The following is a 14,937-nucleotide window of genomic DNA, read 5'->3' on the forward strand; positions in this document are numbered from 1 at the left end:
CACGGCCATCAACAATATTTGCAGATGCTAAAGGTTTCTTATTCCTGAAGCACTGTTTGTTTATACATTAAGAAGTTTAAGAGTAAGTTAAAAACTGTTCTGCATTTAGATTCACTAAAAGAGGAGCTTACAAAGCTATACAGAGTATCAACTTTAATATTCCCACCAGTTTTAATCAGACCCAGACTTAAAAAAAAGGAAAAACAAGCAGAAGAGAGACTCAACTTTGACAAAATCATTGGCAATTTTGATTTTAATGTGTTGACATTCTGAATAAGTAAAAAGCAAGGCTCCAGTAGCTTTTGAGACAAATTTTATCAACTGAACAAACTTCAGAATATACAAACAGAGTTTACGCAGCACAGAATCAAAAGTACAATATTGTCAAATTTAGGCATAATTAGCAAAGAAAAGCAGGTTATCCACTGGCACAACCGCCTTCAGGCTAAGAGAATGCAAAAGTTCAATGTCTCCTCGCAACAGAAGTCCCATAACGAATTGTGTTTTGTTCTAATTTTGGAATCTGTAAGAAACAAACATGAGGAAGGAAACTTTTTAAATATATACATAATCTATATTTCTGAAACAGATAATTCTTTTTAAGAAAAATCACTACTACAAATTATTTATCAAAAAAATACTAAAGCAATTCTATGTTTTAATACTATAAATATGAGGATTAATAGTTATTCTCTGTTATTTGGCTGCTGAACTAGATATGATTTGTGATGCATATTGTATACAGACATGACTGGTATCAATCATCATGTTTGTCTGTGGTGTCAGATCAATGAAATGTGTATTTGTTCATATTATTGTGAAAAGGAGAAAAGGGAGGGACAAATTCAAGAATACTGACTATTTAATGAGTCTTACCTTCAGTTGGCTACTATTTCTGCAATTTTAGGAAAGCCTCATTTATACATTCTACCATCGCTGTAGGACACTGCTTGAAGAATTCTTTCATAGGTCAGTGCACATGATCTATGGCTACAGATGTAGATTAGGAGGATCACTGTAGCCCACTTTAGCGGATGATGAAAATGGTGCACAAGCTATGTTACTGCAAAGCAAAAGCATGATACACAGACTACACAAATTTGCTCCCCATTTCCAACTTGCAAACAAAGTTGCTGGAATCAATCCTCGTTCGCTAAGAGACCTGCAGCCAGTGGTGGAACAGAGTAGGAATAAAATATTAAAGTGTTATTTAGTTTGGATCCTGAGGGATATGAGCAAAGCACAAAGCTGTCAAGATGAATGAGAAAATATAGATATAAATTTTGTAAGTAAAAAAATAAAACCTGCAAGTATTTGGAGAACCGAAGCACATCCAAAACAGAATGGCTTGCAATCATAGAATTTTTTTTTCCCCAAACAAACCAGGAGTTGGCTTAAGCGTTCATTGAGGCCAAAATGACTGCCAAACCGATTTAAGTGAAAAATCAAAAGAAACTAAAAATAATAAAACAATTTTAATGGGCAGAACAGTATAAGAATATCAAACTGTGCAAGGTTTTAATGAAGTAGCACACGATCTTGTGAGATTTCGGGACCATAACTGAAAATATTGCTGACCTTCAGGTGAAATGTTATTGTTCTGTTAAATTTATGTCAAACATTGTGACTTCATTTGTGCCTGAAACATAAAGCATGGCAAAAAAAAAAAAAAAAAAACAATGTACAACTCTCTGAACTAGATATATTTTTCTTGTATTTCATATTTCAGAAACACGTCTTGGGAATAATGACAGATACTGATCCTCAGTATCTTCTCAGCATCCATCATCCAAAATTCAAAAAGTTGATTTCACATTTCTATGATGGCTTTCAGTTCAGTAATAATCAAAATATGACCTGCTTGTCAAATCTTCTACCTGTACTGTGAGAGGAAATGAAAAACAAAAGAACTTATTTGCTCAGCGAGACCACCGAGATTTTAATCCCAAAAAGTGTCAAATACCAAAATCAATTTTGCCTAGGGAACTGTGGAAATTATAGTCCGAAACACTTGGAATGTGCCAGGTATAGGAGGTGGAAGCCATGCTAGCTTTCCTGACAGCAGGAAGCTCACTTGAGCAATGATTAGTAAAACAGGTTTATAACTATAACACAAAGGAGATCTATTTCCGGAATCACATCAGAGGGACAGGCAAAGCCAAGCACCTTCCTAGGTACAACCTAGCAGAAGAAGAATCAAAGAACATGTGGTCTGGGCAAGCTAGCCTGAGAAGAAAAGCAACAGATTACCCAACCTTTTAGACAAAGAGGAGCCAAATGTCAAAGAGAGAATACAAACTCCTTCATTCTCTATTTGCACCCTCAAAAATCAGGGCATTGAAGAAGCCTGAAATAGAGAGCCAATGCATTACGTATTTGGCCCTGAAGGCAAATGTTAAAGAAGGAATCCTAGCCGCAAACATACCAAACAGCAAAACCCACTGAATTCATTGTTTTCTCCTAGTAAGTACTCATAGGAAGCCTTCAACTTGCAGCTAATGTATTACTTTAACTTCAGATTGGTGCATTTTATTTATCTGATTTCATAATTGTGCTGCTTGCATAAGGGGAAGTTAAGGTTGTTTGGGGCTAACGTTTGCATATCTTATTATTTTTTAAGAAAATATCCAGTTATCCCTTCAAAGGAAAATAAATATGCTATATAGCAGTGTTGGCAAAACTTTTCGGCACTGAGTGCTGAAACAGGAGTGAACACACCCGTGTGCTGGAAACCAGAAGTGCATGCTGGGAAAATGAACTTCTGGTTTCCGGTGCATGCATGTGCACCAGCCACCTGATCTTCTGGTTTCTGGTGTGCATGCGCATGCAATGACCAGCTGGCCGGTCACATGTGCATGCCGGAAACCAGAAGAACAGCTGTCTGGCGCGCCGGAAACCAGAAGAGCAACAGGCGACGGCTCGTGTGCCCAGCAAGATGGCTCTGCATGCCACTTCCGGCATGTGTGTCCTAGGTTCTCCATCACGGCTTTATAGGATCTCCCAACATGGAAGTTATTACCCCTAAAGAATGAGGAACTAAATGTATCTCATGTTTTATTGTTAGGTTTCTACATAAATTTCAAATTAAGCCCAGAGGATCAGAGAACAAAAGTATTCAAAAGAACATTCTGATATTCTTTTTAAAAAAAATATTTTTATTTTTGAATAAACATAAACAAACAAGACATAACAAACACCATAAAAATATATTCCATTACAAATTATAAAAAGTGTGTCAATTGGTTACAAAGAACTTTTGTGTATCCCTTCCACAGCCATCACCTATAATCCATATCAAATTATATATTTTACATCAAATACATTTATATATATTACTATCATCACACCTTATCCTTCATATGACTATAGTTGTTTTAACATCCCTTTATAACAAATATTCCAAAATTCAAAGCAAACCACATAATGGCATTCCATTATCTATTTTCAATACCATCCAACAACATTCTATCTTTGTGAAACATTCTAAATATAAATTATGTTTGATAACAAAGTTTCTAAACCTCCTTTCTTAATCACTGTTTACAATTTATATCCAATTTCAATATTATAGGCTTTCATACATAACTAAGTTTCAAAACTTCCTTTCATGGTCACTATTTAAAATTTATACCAAATTTCCTCTTGTCGAACCAATATATATGTATACATTATATCATTATCAATTATTTATCTAACTATATCCATGATCAAGCCAATTTCAATATTATAGGCTTTCATACATAACAAAATTTCTAAACTTCCTGTCATGGTCACCATTTAAAAATTTACCCCAAATTTTCTCTTGTCAAACCAATACATATGTATATATTATATCATTATCAATTATCTATCTAGCTATATCCATTAACACTTCCTTTTTAACATAATGCTCTAATTTTAACTATTTAGCTAGTATTTTGTTAATAGTTTTCATATCTCAACCTGTGTGTTTCCAGTAGTAGTACAATCTTATTTCTTTTGCCTTATGTGGGATTAATCTTCTGGTTATTTCCTTAATCAACTTTGTGTGGACTTCTCTTCATACCTTGTTGCTTGTTCCATATCTTATAAATTCTCGAAACCCTCCATCAGTTTCTTTAATCCACTTATCTTTGGTTATCAGTAGTGCTTTTGTCAAAGTTCCTCTCCTTAAATCCATCAATTCTTCTCTTTTTTCTCCTTCTATACCTTGAAATCTGGGGTAGAGCTCCTTTCCATCTCTCTTCCCTTTCCATGTTCCATTCTTTCCGTTTCCAACCACGCTCAGATCACTGTCAATATCCACAGTTATCTTGCCTCTTTGTTCATTTTTCCCTTGGGTTTTTGAGAGTCTAACCTCCACTTTTCCCATTAGCTGGCTATCTTCAATTCATCAAATTTTGCTATATTACCATCTATAATTTCCAATTTCTTCTCAATTCTCTCTGATGTTTCTAATAATTTTTGAATTTCAAACATAATCTGTTGTAATGTTATGGTTTCTTCTTGGTATTGTGTCATTGCCCAATTTATAAACACTGCCACTCTAGTTGGAAAACAAAGCTTTGTTTTTCACTTCTCTCTCTCTGCCAAAGAGACATCCAAAGGGCGCCTGCATAAACAACCCATCTTATCTCTTTGCAAGCTAAAACCTTTGAAGTGCAAGGTCAAAATGATCGAAGAAAAGAGAGAGAAAAATATTCCCAGAACTCAGCCTCCAACCTCCAAGTGGCAGTGTAACTTCTTTTCCTTCTGATATTACTGCTCTCTTTATATTCCTTTTTATATTCCAAGTTTAAAAGAAACAAGGCTCTTAAATGGAACAAAAGAAAAAGAAAAAAAACCCATCCAAACCAGTATTGTGAAAGTAAAAAACAAGATTTAATCCATAGGTAAAAAAAAAAGTAGAAGAAGAAAAGTCAATATTTTCACTTTAAAAAGTAGGAAGTGTTTGCAAAACTTCCATCCATGGAACATGATTTAAAAAAAAGGATAACACACTGTCCAAAATAGCTTACATTCGCCGCTTATTTTCTCTTCTTTTCTTTACAAGTTTAATTTGGTTTTAATCTTTTTTGGGCAGTCGCTTTTGTAAAAATAAAATTTCCTCACCAGATGGACACACTTTCTCTTTCCGCTTTCCTCCAGTTGCGGAGCTGTCCCGACTTCAGCAGCTTGGGGCTGCGCTTCTATCGCCGGCTAGAAGAGATTCTCTTGGATCAATCAGGGACTTTGCGATGTCTCTGAGATCAACAAGACGTACTCTTCCCACCGTCTCTTTGGGACGGTTTATGTCCAGATGGACCACCCAGCGGTAAAAGTATCGGCTGCGATCTCGGAGCTCCGAGATTGCACGTCCGTATTGTCACAACATCAGCTCCAGGTTTCTGCATAAATTTCAAATTAAGCCCAGAGGATCAGAGAACAAAAGTATTCAAAAGAACGTTCTGATATTCTTTATATCAGAATATTCAAAAGTCATGTTTCTGATTGACGCACAGCAGTACAAAGTACTGAGGAAAGTGACAGACGTCTTCTGCTATAAGCATTGAATCAACCCAAGATTGGAACCACACATCTATGGTATGAAGCTTATCCAATTCAAAGTGTTGTGGTGATGTTGTGCCATCATTCTTCAGTCTTCCCAAGTGGCTTTGCTATTTGTCTTACACAGTGGCTAATTAGGAGTTGATTCTGTTTATTTTTCCTCATCCAAAAATAGAATAGAATAGAATAGAATAACAGAGTTGGAAGGGACCTTGGAGGTCTTCTAGTCCAACCCCCTGCCTAGACAGAAAATCCTATACCATTTCAGACAAATGGTTATCCAACATCTTCTTAAAGACTTCCAGTGTTGGAACATTCACAACTTATGGAGGCAAGTTGTTCCACTGATGAATTGTTGTAACTGAGGAAATTTCTCCTCAGTTCTAAATTGCTTCTCTCCTTGATTAGTTTCCACTCATTGCTTCTTGTCCGACCCTCGGGTGCTTTGGAGAATAGTTTGACTCCCTCTTCTTTGTGGCAACCCCTGAGATATTGGTATCATGTTTCCCATAGTCCTTCTTTTCCTCAGCATTTAAAAATGCTGAGGAAAAACAACAGCTAGTGGGGTGTTAGCTGATTGTTGTTTGTTCACCTTCCTATGGTCAATTCACTGGGAAGATGGAGGAGAGGAATGAGGAGACTTGAGCAATGGATGTTAAAGTAGATGCAGAGTTTATGAGGGGGAAAACTCCAGTAAAGCATAAAGAATAACCCTGCATCTTTATTTGCTATAAAAATGCTTATTGATATAAAATATGCTCCAAGAAATACAGGTGGTCCCCATTTAGGGACCCACTACAATTGGGATCAGCAACTCAATAATTAAGCAAAGTTCTAATAAGTTCAGTTTTCCTTTGTTTTACAGTCCTGTGAAGGTTGTAGATGCAACTTTACTTTTTTCATTACTGTCATAACTGTAAATATTATGTTATGTAAAGCACTGGTGTAGTATATGTGCGGATCTGAGCATTGTAACCTTTTGCCCTTTTATAAATGACAGATGGAAATTTCATCAACGGACATATTTCTTAATTATTAGCCAAGATGTTTTAGTAATGGTACCCAATGTGCTGATAACCACTGGGACCACATTACTACTACGTGTGGGCAATCTACTATTTGATTCATAGTCTAAGACTGGTGGAAACTAAGTGATTCAAGAATTACTAAGGTACCATTTAAGAATATATGGGCAGTTCCTAGTAAGGTGGAATTTTTTTGTAAAATTAGGTGTTCAAATCTGGTAAATTCAATGTTTCCAGATATGCAGGAAGCTCTTTATGTATTGTTCCAAGAACTCCAATCACAATAGGTATAAAAACATTTCTTTTTTCATAAGTGTTCAACTTTGATCTGCAAATCCCTGCAAATTATTTCATCATTTTTTCTAATTGTTTTTCCTCAATCCAAGCATTACTCAGAATAACAACACCAATGAACCAGATTTTCTTCATTTCAGTAACTGTTATATCAGATGTGTCATGAATAAAATGCCTATCTGTTTGGATCTAAAAACTTTTAATTTTCCAAAATCTTCCCAATTAGATAGTCCCAGTAATTTTTGCTTTAAACCTCTGGCAAATTTTGAAATGAATAATTCTGGAGTTACAGGTTATGAATTTTGCTGCAGCCATTGATCAAATGGTTAATTATTTCATTCTTTTCACTGCAATGGCAACATTTAATGTTGTTTGTTACATGTTGAGTTTTTGCTTTCATGCAATTACTTGGTAAAGCTTGTTCTTGAGCTGCTAAAATAAAGCCTTCAGTTTCTTTCTTTTTCTAACACATCTGATTTAAAAACTCCATGTCAGCTTATCAGTATTAATATTAGTTTAGCTTTCAAAAAAAAATCTCAGAATGGTTGGGTGTTGCACAATTGAAAAGAATAACTGTGTCGGGAGACAAAGTTCATTAGGAATATACAATCTCAAGATTAAAAGAGGTCAGTTAGCCTTTGAAATGCAAACGGTACTTTTATGTAAGACACCATTCAACTCACTCACATGCTTACCAGATCTATCCAGCTTTTTCATTTTGACTGTCACAACACAGCTAGAATAATAGCCAATTCTCAGCAGGCCTCCTTTTGTTTGTAATTACCCACCATATAGGATTATTCTATCCTTCCCCAAAAGAAGTAAATTATAGGAACCAGCAGCCTGCGTGTGAATCTTTCTACGCTAAAGGCCTGTGTCATACATAATTCCCATCATTCAAGCAAATGAGTGATTTTCTTATTCAAAAAGACCTTGAATAAGCTACCAGAACTTAATCTTGATGTTATTAGCACAAATTCTGCTAGCTGTCCTTAGCTATTTACAGTGCAAGGGCCTAAATGGGATACTCTAGAGCAGTGGTTCCCAAACTTGGCAACTTTAAGACTTGTGGACTTCAACTCCCCCCCCCCCCCGCCCTGCAGCCCCCAGGAGCACTCTATAAGCCTCCTAAAGGCTATCTGTGCCCTTTTTTGGACAAAAACCATTTTTGCAAAAAACGGGCCATTTTGCTCATGGGGGGGGTACTCCCCCCTCCCCAGGAGCACTCTACAAATCTCCTAAGAGGTATTCATGCCCTTTTTTTGAAAAAAAAACAGGCCCATTTTTGTAAAAAATGGGCGGTTTTGTGGAGGTTTGCAGAGTGCAAAAACTTTTTTTAAAAATTTTCCTCTTCAAAACCTTACTGCGTCTTATACTCCAGTGCATCTTATACTCCGAAAAAGGTTTCATGGGAAAGGTTTCATGGTTGGAAAGTTCTAGCAGGTGACTTGGATTCCAGTCCATCTCAACCATGCAAGCTCACAAGGTGATTTTGGCCCATTCATTGTCAGGCCAACCTATCTTAGAGAACTGTAGTTGTGGGGATGATGAAGTGCAAAGAGGGAATGCATGCATGCTGTCTTAGCTCCTGGATGAAAACCACGATAGCATATAAATAAATCTGAGTCAGATTTCCTGATTATTTTATTTGATAACAAATTGCTACGGGATTTTCCATTATAATAGCAATAGCAATAGCAGTTAGACTTATATACCGCTTCATAGGGCTTTCAGCCCTCTCTAAGCGGTTTACAGAGTCAACATATTGCCCCCACAGTCTGGGTCCTCATTTCACCAACCTTGGAAGGATGGAAGGCTGAGTCAACCTTGAGCCGGTGAGATTAGAACCGCTGAACTGCAGATAACAGTCAGCTGAAGTGGCCTGCAGTACTGCACCCTAACCACTGCGCCACCTCGGCTCTAAAACAGTCTAAAGACCGAGGTGACAAAGTCACATATTTTTCACAGCTAGCCATCTTTGCAACACACTATTTTGACCAACTGTCAGCCTTACCAGGTAGACCAGACAGGAAACAGATGAGCTGATTCTAGTTTATTATAAAACTACATAACCAAATTTTGCAATTCTGAAAGTAGCAACAGCACTTAGACTTATATACAGCTTCATCATAGTGCTTTACACCCCCCCCCCCTTTGAGCAGTTTACAGAGTCAGTGTATTGCCCCCAACAATCTGGGTCCTCAATTTACTGACCTCAGAAGGACAGAAGGCTGAGTCAACCTTGACCTTGTTAGGATTGCACTCCTGGAGTGAACAGTGAGTTAGTCTGCAGTACTGCATTCTAATCATTGTACCACCACGGCTCTTTGACATCTCTTACAAATCTCTCACCATCTCCTTTACAACCCAAGAAACTAGGGAGGGTCCTTTCTAAGCCTGTTGCTCCGTCCACTATGGAGCAAACAAAAGATCCCTGTTTTTAGGAGAGAAGCAAAGAAGGGTTCAGGGACTGTTAAGGGCCAATGCTGCTTATCTACAGAAGACTCATTTAATGAAATTGGATGAATCTCTATTAATAAAGGAGTAAGTAGGATAGATTTACTTCACAGATACTTCAATGAAAGCTTTTGGGGTGGCATTTTGGTTCAAAAAGAATTCCCAATTGGTTTATATTGGTTACTACTGATGTAAATGAGCATTATTTCATTTCATGTGATAAAATAGCAGGAACTGCAGTAGCTATGGTTAATGTTTATGGACCTGATTAAACAACTCTAGCAAACTCCCACGGGAACACAGGAGCTTTGGCTTAGCAATTTGTGGCTGCAGATTGTGGCAAATTCTGCCCCAGTCATTGCATTAGTTGTTATCATGGCATTCTGCAAATTGGTCATCTGTGCATCCACTTGCTGCTGGTATTGCAGCAACGCTGCTGCCAGGTGCTCAGCAGGTAGCAGGAGAATTCCTTGAGGATCAGTGTCCATTCCTGAAATTCCTCTCCTTGGAAGAGAATATGAGACTTGCTAGATTGATATTAGCCTTATCAGGTAGCACAGACAGGAAACACGACCAGATAAGCTAATTCTACTTTACTGTAAAGTTACATTAACAGCATATTGCAAGTTTGAAAATACAATTCTCCTCTCCATGATCTCATTTGCAGCCTAAAAAGCTGGAAAGAGTCCCTTCATAAAGTCTTCACCGGGCACTATTCCGCTGCAGACTATGCTCTCCCTTATCTGAACATTCCCTAATCAGCATCTCTTCCCCTCAACTCCTAAGGCAGTGATGGCGAACCTTTTAGACACCGAATGCGCAAACTGCGGCACGCGCACATGCCCAAACTGAAAAGTCCACATCAGTGGTGGGTTTCAAAATTTTTTAGAATCTCTTCTGTAGGTATGGCCTGCTTTGTGGGAGTGGCTTGCCAGCCATGTGACTGCGTGGGAGTGGCCTGCTGGCCATGTGACTGGGTGGGAGTGGCTTGCCAGCCATGTGACTGGGTGGGAGTGGCTTGCCAGCCATGTGACCGGGTGGGAGTGGCTTGCCGGCCATGTGACCAGGTGGGAGTGGCTTGGCAGTCATGTGACTGGGTGGGCATGGCCAACTTGTAAAATGTGGTGAAACTCATTTAACAATGCTCTTGCTTAGCAACCAAAATGTTGACTCGGAAACTCTGGCATTTGAAGCACACAAGTATTAAAGCTGTTACAAGACCCTTGCACCCCTAAACCTTTAGAAAAAGAAAAACCCAGGGATGTTCAAACTTGACAGCTTTAAGACTTGTGGACTTCAACTCTCAGAATTCCTCCTCTCGCTCTTCATCTTGATGATGTGCAGACGGGTGGGAGGGAGGGAGCTGGAACCAGTTCTAAATGGCACAGTAGATTTGTGGAACCTCTTCTATAGAAGAGGTTAGAACTGGCAGGAACCCATCCCTGGTCCACATGCACCGACAAATACATGCGTGCAAGCATGGATACGTCCGCACGCAGACGCCCATGCGCAGCAGAGTCCCAAAGACCAGCTGGTCAGCAGGAGGAGGGGCATCCCAACACTGGCAGCAATGCAAGAGGTAAGATCTTTTTCTTTCGTGAGCTTCTGTTTCGTCATTTGCAGGGAAACAGAAGCTCACAAAAGAAACACCATGGAGATCTCACCTGGGGCAATGGCACATGTGCCAGCAGAGAGGGCTCTCCATGCCACCTCTGGCATGGGTGCCATAGGTTCGCCAATATGATCCTAAGATCTTTCCCAATACCATTATATTAACAGATAGAAAACTGAACTCTGAGATAATCAATGCCCAGACTCATAGTGAGTTACAACTGTCTATATTTCTTGCCATCATGTGTTTGGCCAGATTTTTGTTGGCTGCTCTAACTAATAACTATGGTGAAATTGGTACTCCTTTCTTCTAAATGCACACTTTTTAAAACCTCTTTCCTACTTCCACAAAAGCCACGTTCCCCTTTGAATTCCCTCCTCTAAGTTCAATAACAAAACATTGTGTGTTGCCTTTTCCAACTGTGCACATATTACTAAAGCATTTTGTTCTGAGCAACTCTATTAGGCTCTTGAAGCAAGCATTAAGGCAGCATTGTACTATTACTCAGGAAAACAGTTTTTGAGACGTTTAAAATACACTTATTTCCCCCTAAACTACTGAGTGATTGAGACTGTAATTCTAAGCACAATTACTTAAGGGTAAGTTCCATTGAATTAAGTAGAATTTGCTTCTGGGTAGATCGGCACAAAAGTTGCATGTGGGTGCAGGTGTTAATCTTACTTGGAGCTGTGCTGCCAAATTATATGCTGTTTTTTCTAAATCCTTTCTTTCGGAGACGCCGAAGCAATATTACATTCAACAACTGCTCAATTTTTCTAATGTCAGGAAAATTACCATCGCTATTCAATTCCTTTAACCTAAACTATTAAAACATATTTCTTATTCTTTGTGTTTTCTAACTCAGAATAAAATAATTACAATCTTTGCCGAGCCAAATAAGTACACAGAGATATGTTTTTGATCTTCGAGAATTCTTTTCTTCATTTGAAGCATAACAAACTAAGAAAGCTAATGCAAAACACCCTGACTCTTACACTAAACTACACACAAATGTTAAAAAGGAGAATTGCCATTAATTAGTGGTATCACTATAATCATACAGGGCGTGAATTCAAGCATATCTCCTGTTTCCAACCCCACCCCACCCCCCTGAAAAGTAAAAATAGTAATATGCATTAAAAAGAAGAAGAAACATCATCTCCAGGCATGGAATAGCATGTTTTAAAAGCTTTTAAAACTCACAGTGCTGGATTCTCGTCAGTCTAAGCCAGCAAACAGCCGCACGAGTCTGTTTTACATTTTTTATCCATCCTGCGTTCTTCTTAGCAATGTGACCACTCAGGCACATGGTCAAGTTGTACTCAGCTTCTCCTTAGTGATGTAGGAAAGAGGCGAACTCTGCTGATTTATCTGTGCTCTTTGCAGCTGTAGAGGACTAATGTTTCTGCATCTGCATCCTAACTGAACAGCCTCTGCCTTATCGCTGGCAATCCAAATTAACAGCGAAAGAAAGACCGATAATCTTTCCACCTGCACGCACACACAGACGCACACAAATGAAACAACTGCTAGGCAGCTTGCTGCCCCTACAAGAAATAACATTGTTTACATATATCGACTCCCTTCTCTAATTTCTTTGCTGGGAAGAATAGCTAAGATAAGTAACTGTCTGCAAATTCCAACTGCTGTTCAAAGGTCTATTTGCCATTCATTTCTCTTGAAATGTATTTTGCCAGGGCAAACAAACTACACACTGAAAATCAGGAATGTTCACTACCTGTATCCCACAACAAGCATGTGTATGTTAATTTACTATTATATTTCCTTGGCATAATAATGGTTTTGAGAAACCAAATGCAAAGCCAGCAGGCTGTAATGCATTTAAGATCCATTAGCGACCATAAACCCCTTCTCGTAAATAAGCATTATTTAATTACATTATCACATGGACATAGGTTACACCCTAGTTCGCTGATTCATTTATCCTTTTTCTGCTCTGCTAGGAATGCTTTACATCTGGGAACATTTGTCAATCACTCCTCTTAGGGGGTTGTTTTCAGATGTAACATTTTGCAAATTGAAAACATAAAAAAAAAAACTTTGTTCTATCCATTTGGAAAGATTAAAAAGTGAAGCTCCTTCCATCTATTATTTTAGGCTTTTTGATAATCAAGCAATATCTTAGTAATAAGAAACCATATTTATTCATTAGGTTTTCAGACCAAGACACCATGATATCTTTTTTTAAAAAAAAAACTTTAAATTTTCATAAGCACTCGAGAAAATGGAATATGGCCTGGAGCATTAATTCGTTAAAAATGAGAAGAGCCTGACAAGGTTTCCCAGTCATGCTTCTGCCAATGTGATACCCTCAAACCTCCTCCTCTTGACTGACAACTGTTATTAGCTTTAATCCTAGGAAATAAACCTCTTGGTTGAATACAGTAAATGTCCAGCTGACATAATAATTAAGCCCTCGTAAGTATTGGAAACAGATTCATAGATGTTGTACAACTGACAATATTTTTTTTTTACAAATAGAAATTGATATAAAATAGCTACTACGTGCAGATTTACTAATTGGAAGCATCTTCTGCAGGCTTATTTATATATTCTTAAATTCAATTGTGTCCAATTCTGAGAGACTGCCTGAACAAGTCCCTGTAGTTTTTTGGACAAGGTTTTCCAGAGGTTGTTTGCAATTGCCTCCTTCCTAAGGCTGAGAAAGAGCTACTGACCCAAGGTCACCCAGCAGGCTTTGTGCCTTAGCAATAGCACTTAGACTTATATACCGCTTCATAGTGCTTTAAAGCCCTCTCTAAGAGGTATATTGCCCCCAACAATCTGGGTCCTCATTTTGCCCACCTTGGAAGGATGGAAGGCAGAGTCAACCTTGAGCCTGGTGAGATTCAAGCTATTGGCAGTGGGTAGAGTTAGCCTGTAATACTGCACTCTAACCAGAAGGAAGGACAGAAAGAAGGAAGGAAGGAAAGAAGGAAAGAAGGAAAGAAGGAAAGAAGGAAAGAAGGAAAGAAGGAAAGAAGGAAAGAAGGAAAATAGCAATAGCACTTAGACCTATACACCACTTCACAGTATTTTACAAACCCTTCTTAGCGGTTTTTAAAGTCCTCATATTGCCCCTAACAATCTGGGTCCTCACTTTGCCCATCTCGGAAGGATGGAAAGCTGAGTCAGCCGGTCAGGATCAAACTATCAGCAGAATTAGCATGCAGTACTGGATTCTATCTAACCATGGTGCCACCATGGCTCTGGCGCAGTGGTTAGTTAGAATGCAGTACTTAGAAGGGACTAGAACTCACAGTCTCACAATTTCTAGCCTAATGCCTTAACCATTATATCAACTGCTTCTCAAATATAATTTACTTTGGAAAAATTGCTTAACTCCTCCAAATTAGAGCCATAAAAAGTTTAGAATCTTTTATTTTAGAACTGGAAGCACTTAGTAAATATAGAGAATGAATTCTTTGTTTTTCCTTACATTCTAGCATCTTTACTTAACCACTTAACCAACAGGACATGACCCAATTGCAAAATAATGTAACCAGTTAAAACTGAATGAGCCATATTAGTTGAGGGACAGTTATCAGGCTCAAGCAATCACATCCAGATGTAAAGGGTTCAAGTTGACTACTCTACTGTATCCTGCCTATAATACAGGAATCTTCTCAGGCTTTTTGCCTTCCCTTGGAAACAAATAGTCAGGCTCCATGGAACTCAAGGGGGAGAGATCAGTCCCAGGTCATTTGTGGCTGTGCAACAACTCGAGACTAACTCCCCACTTGATCCCTCTTCCTTGCCTGACTGATAGTTTCCCAACAATAGTCCTGTTACCCAAGTTGCCAAGAAATGGAGGGGGATAGTCATTACTACTCTTGCACCCAAAGTGTCAAAGGACCTGAATGTCTGTACGTCAGTAAGAAAATATTATTAGGTCACATTCCATCTGAAGATCAGTTTTAGTATTAAAAGTTTGGGTACAGTATATACCCAATGACGCATTTTCCCGTATCTTGTTCAGATGCATGGCTTCCTTGCTAAAGG

General features: G+C 38.4%; 1 long non-coding RNA gene across 1 annotated transcript in view; it reads right to left on the minus strand.

The window, feature by feature from the left end:
- Positions 1 to 240: 240 nt before the first annotated feature.
- The window catches only part of LOC116503441, a 40,976-nt gene continuing 26,279 nt past the window's right edge, over positions 241 to 14,937 (minus strand). The window contains exon 3 of the long non-coding RNA XR_004254712.1: positions 241 to 523. This is a non-coding gene — a long non-coding RNA (uncharacterized LOC116503441). The remainder of the gene's footprint in view (positions 524 to 14,937) is intronic.

This window comes from Thamnophis elegans, chromosome 1, assembly GCF_009769535.1.
Source record: "Thamnophis elegans isolate rThaEle1 chromosome 1, rThaEle1.pri, whole genome shotgun sequence".
Taxonomy (NCBI): domain Eukaryota; kingdom Metazoa; phylum Chordata; class Lepidosauria; order Squamata; family Colubridae; genus Thamnophis; species Thamnophis elegans.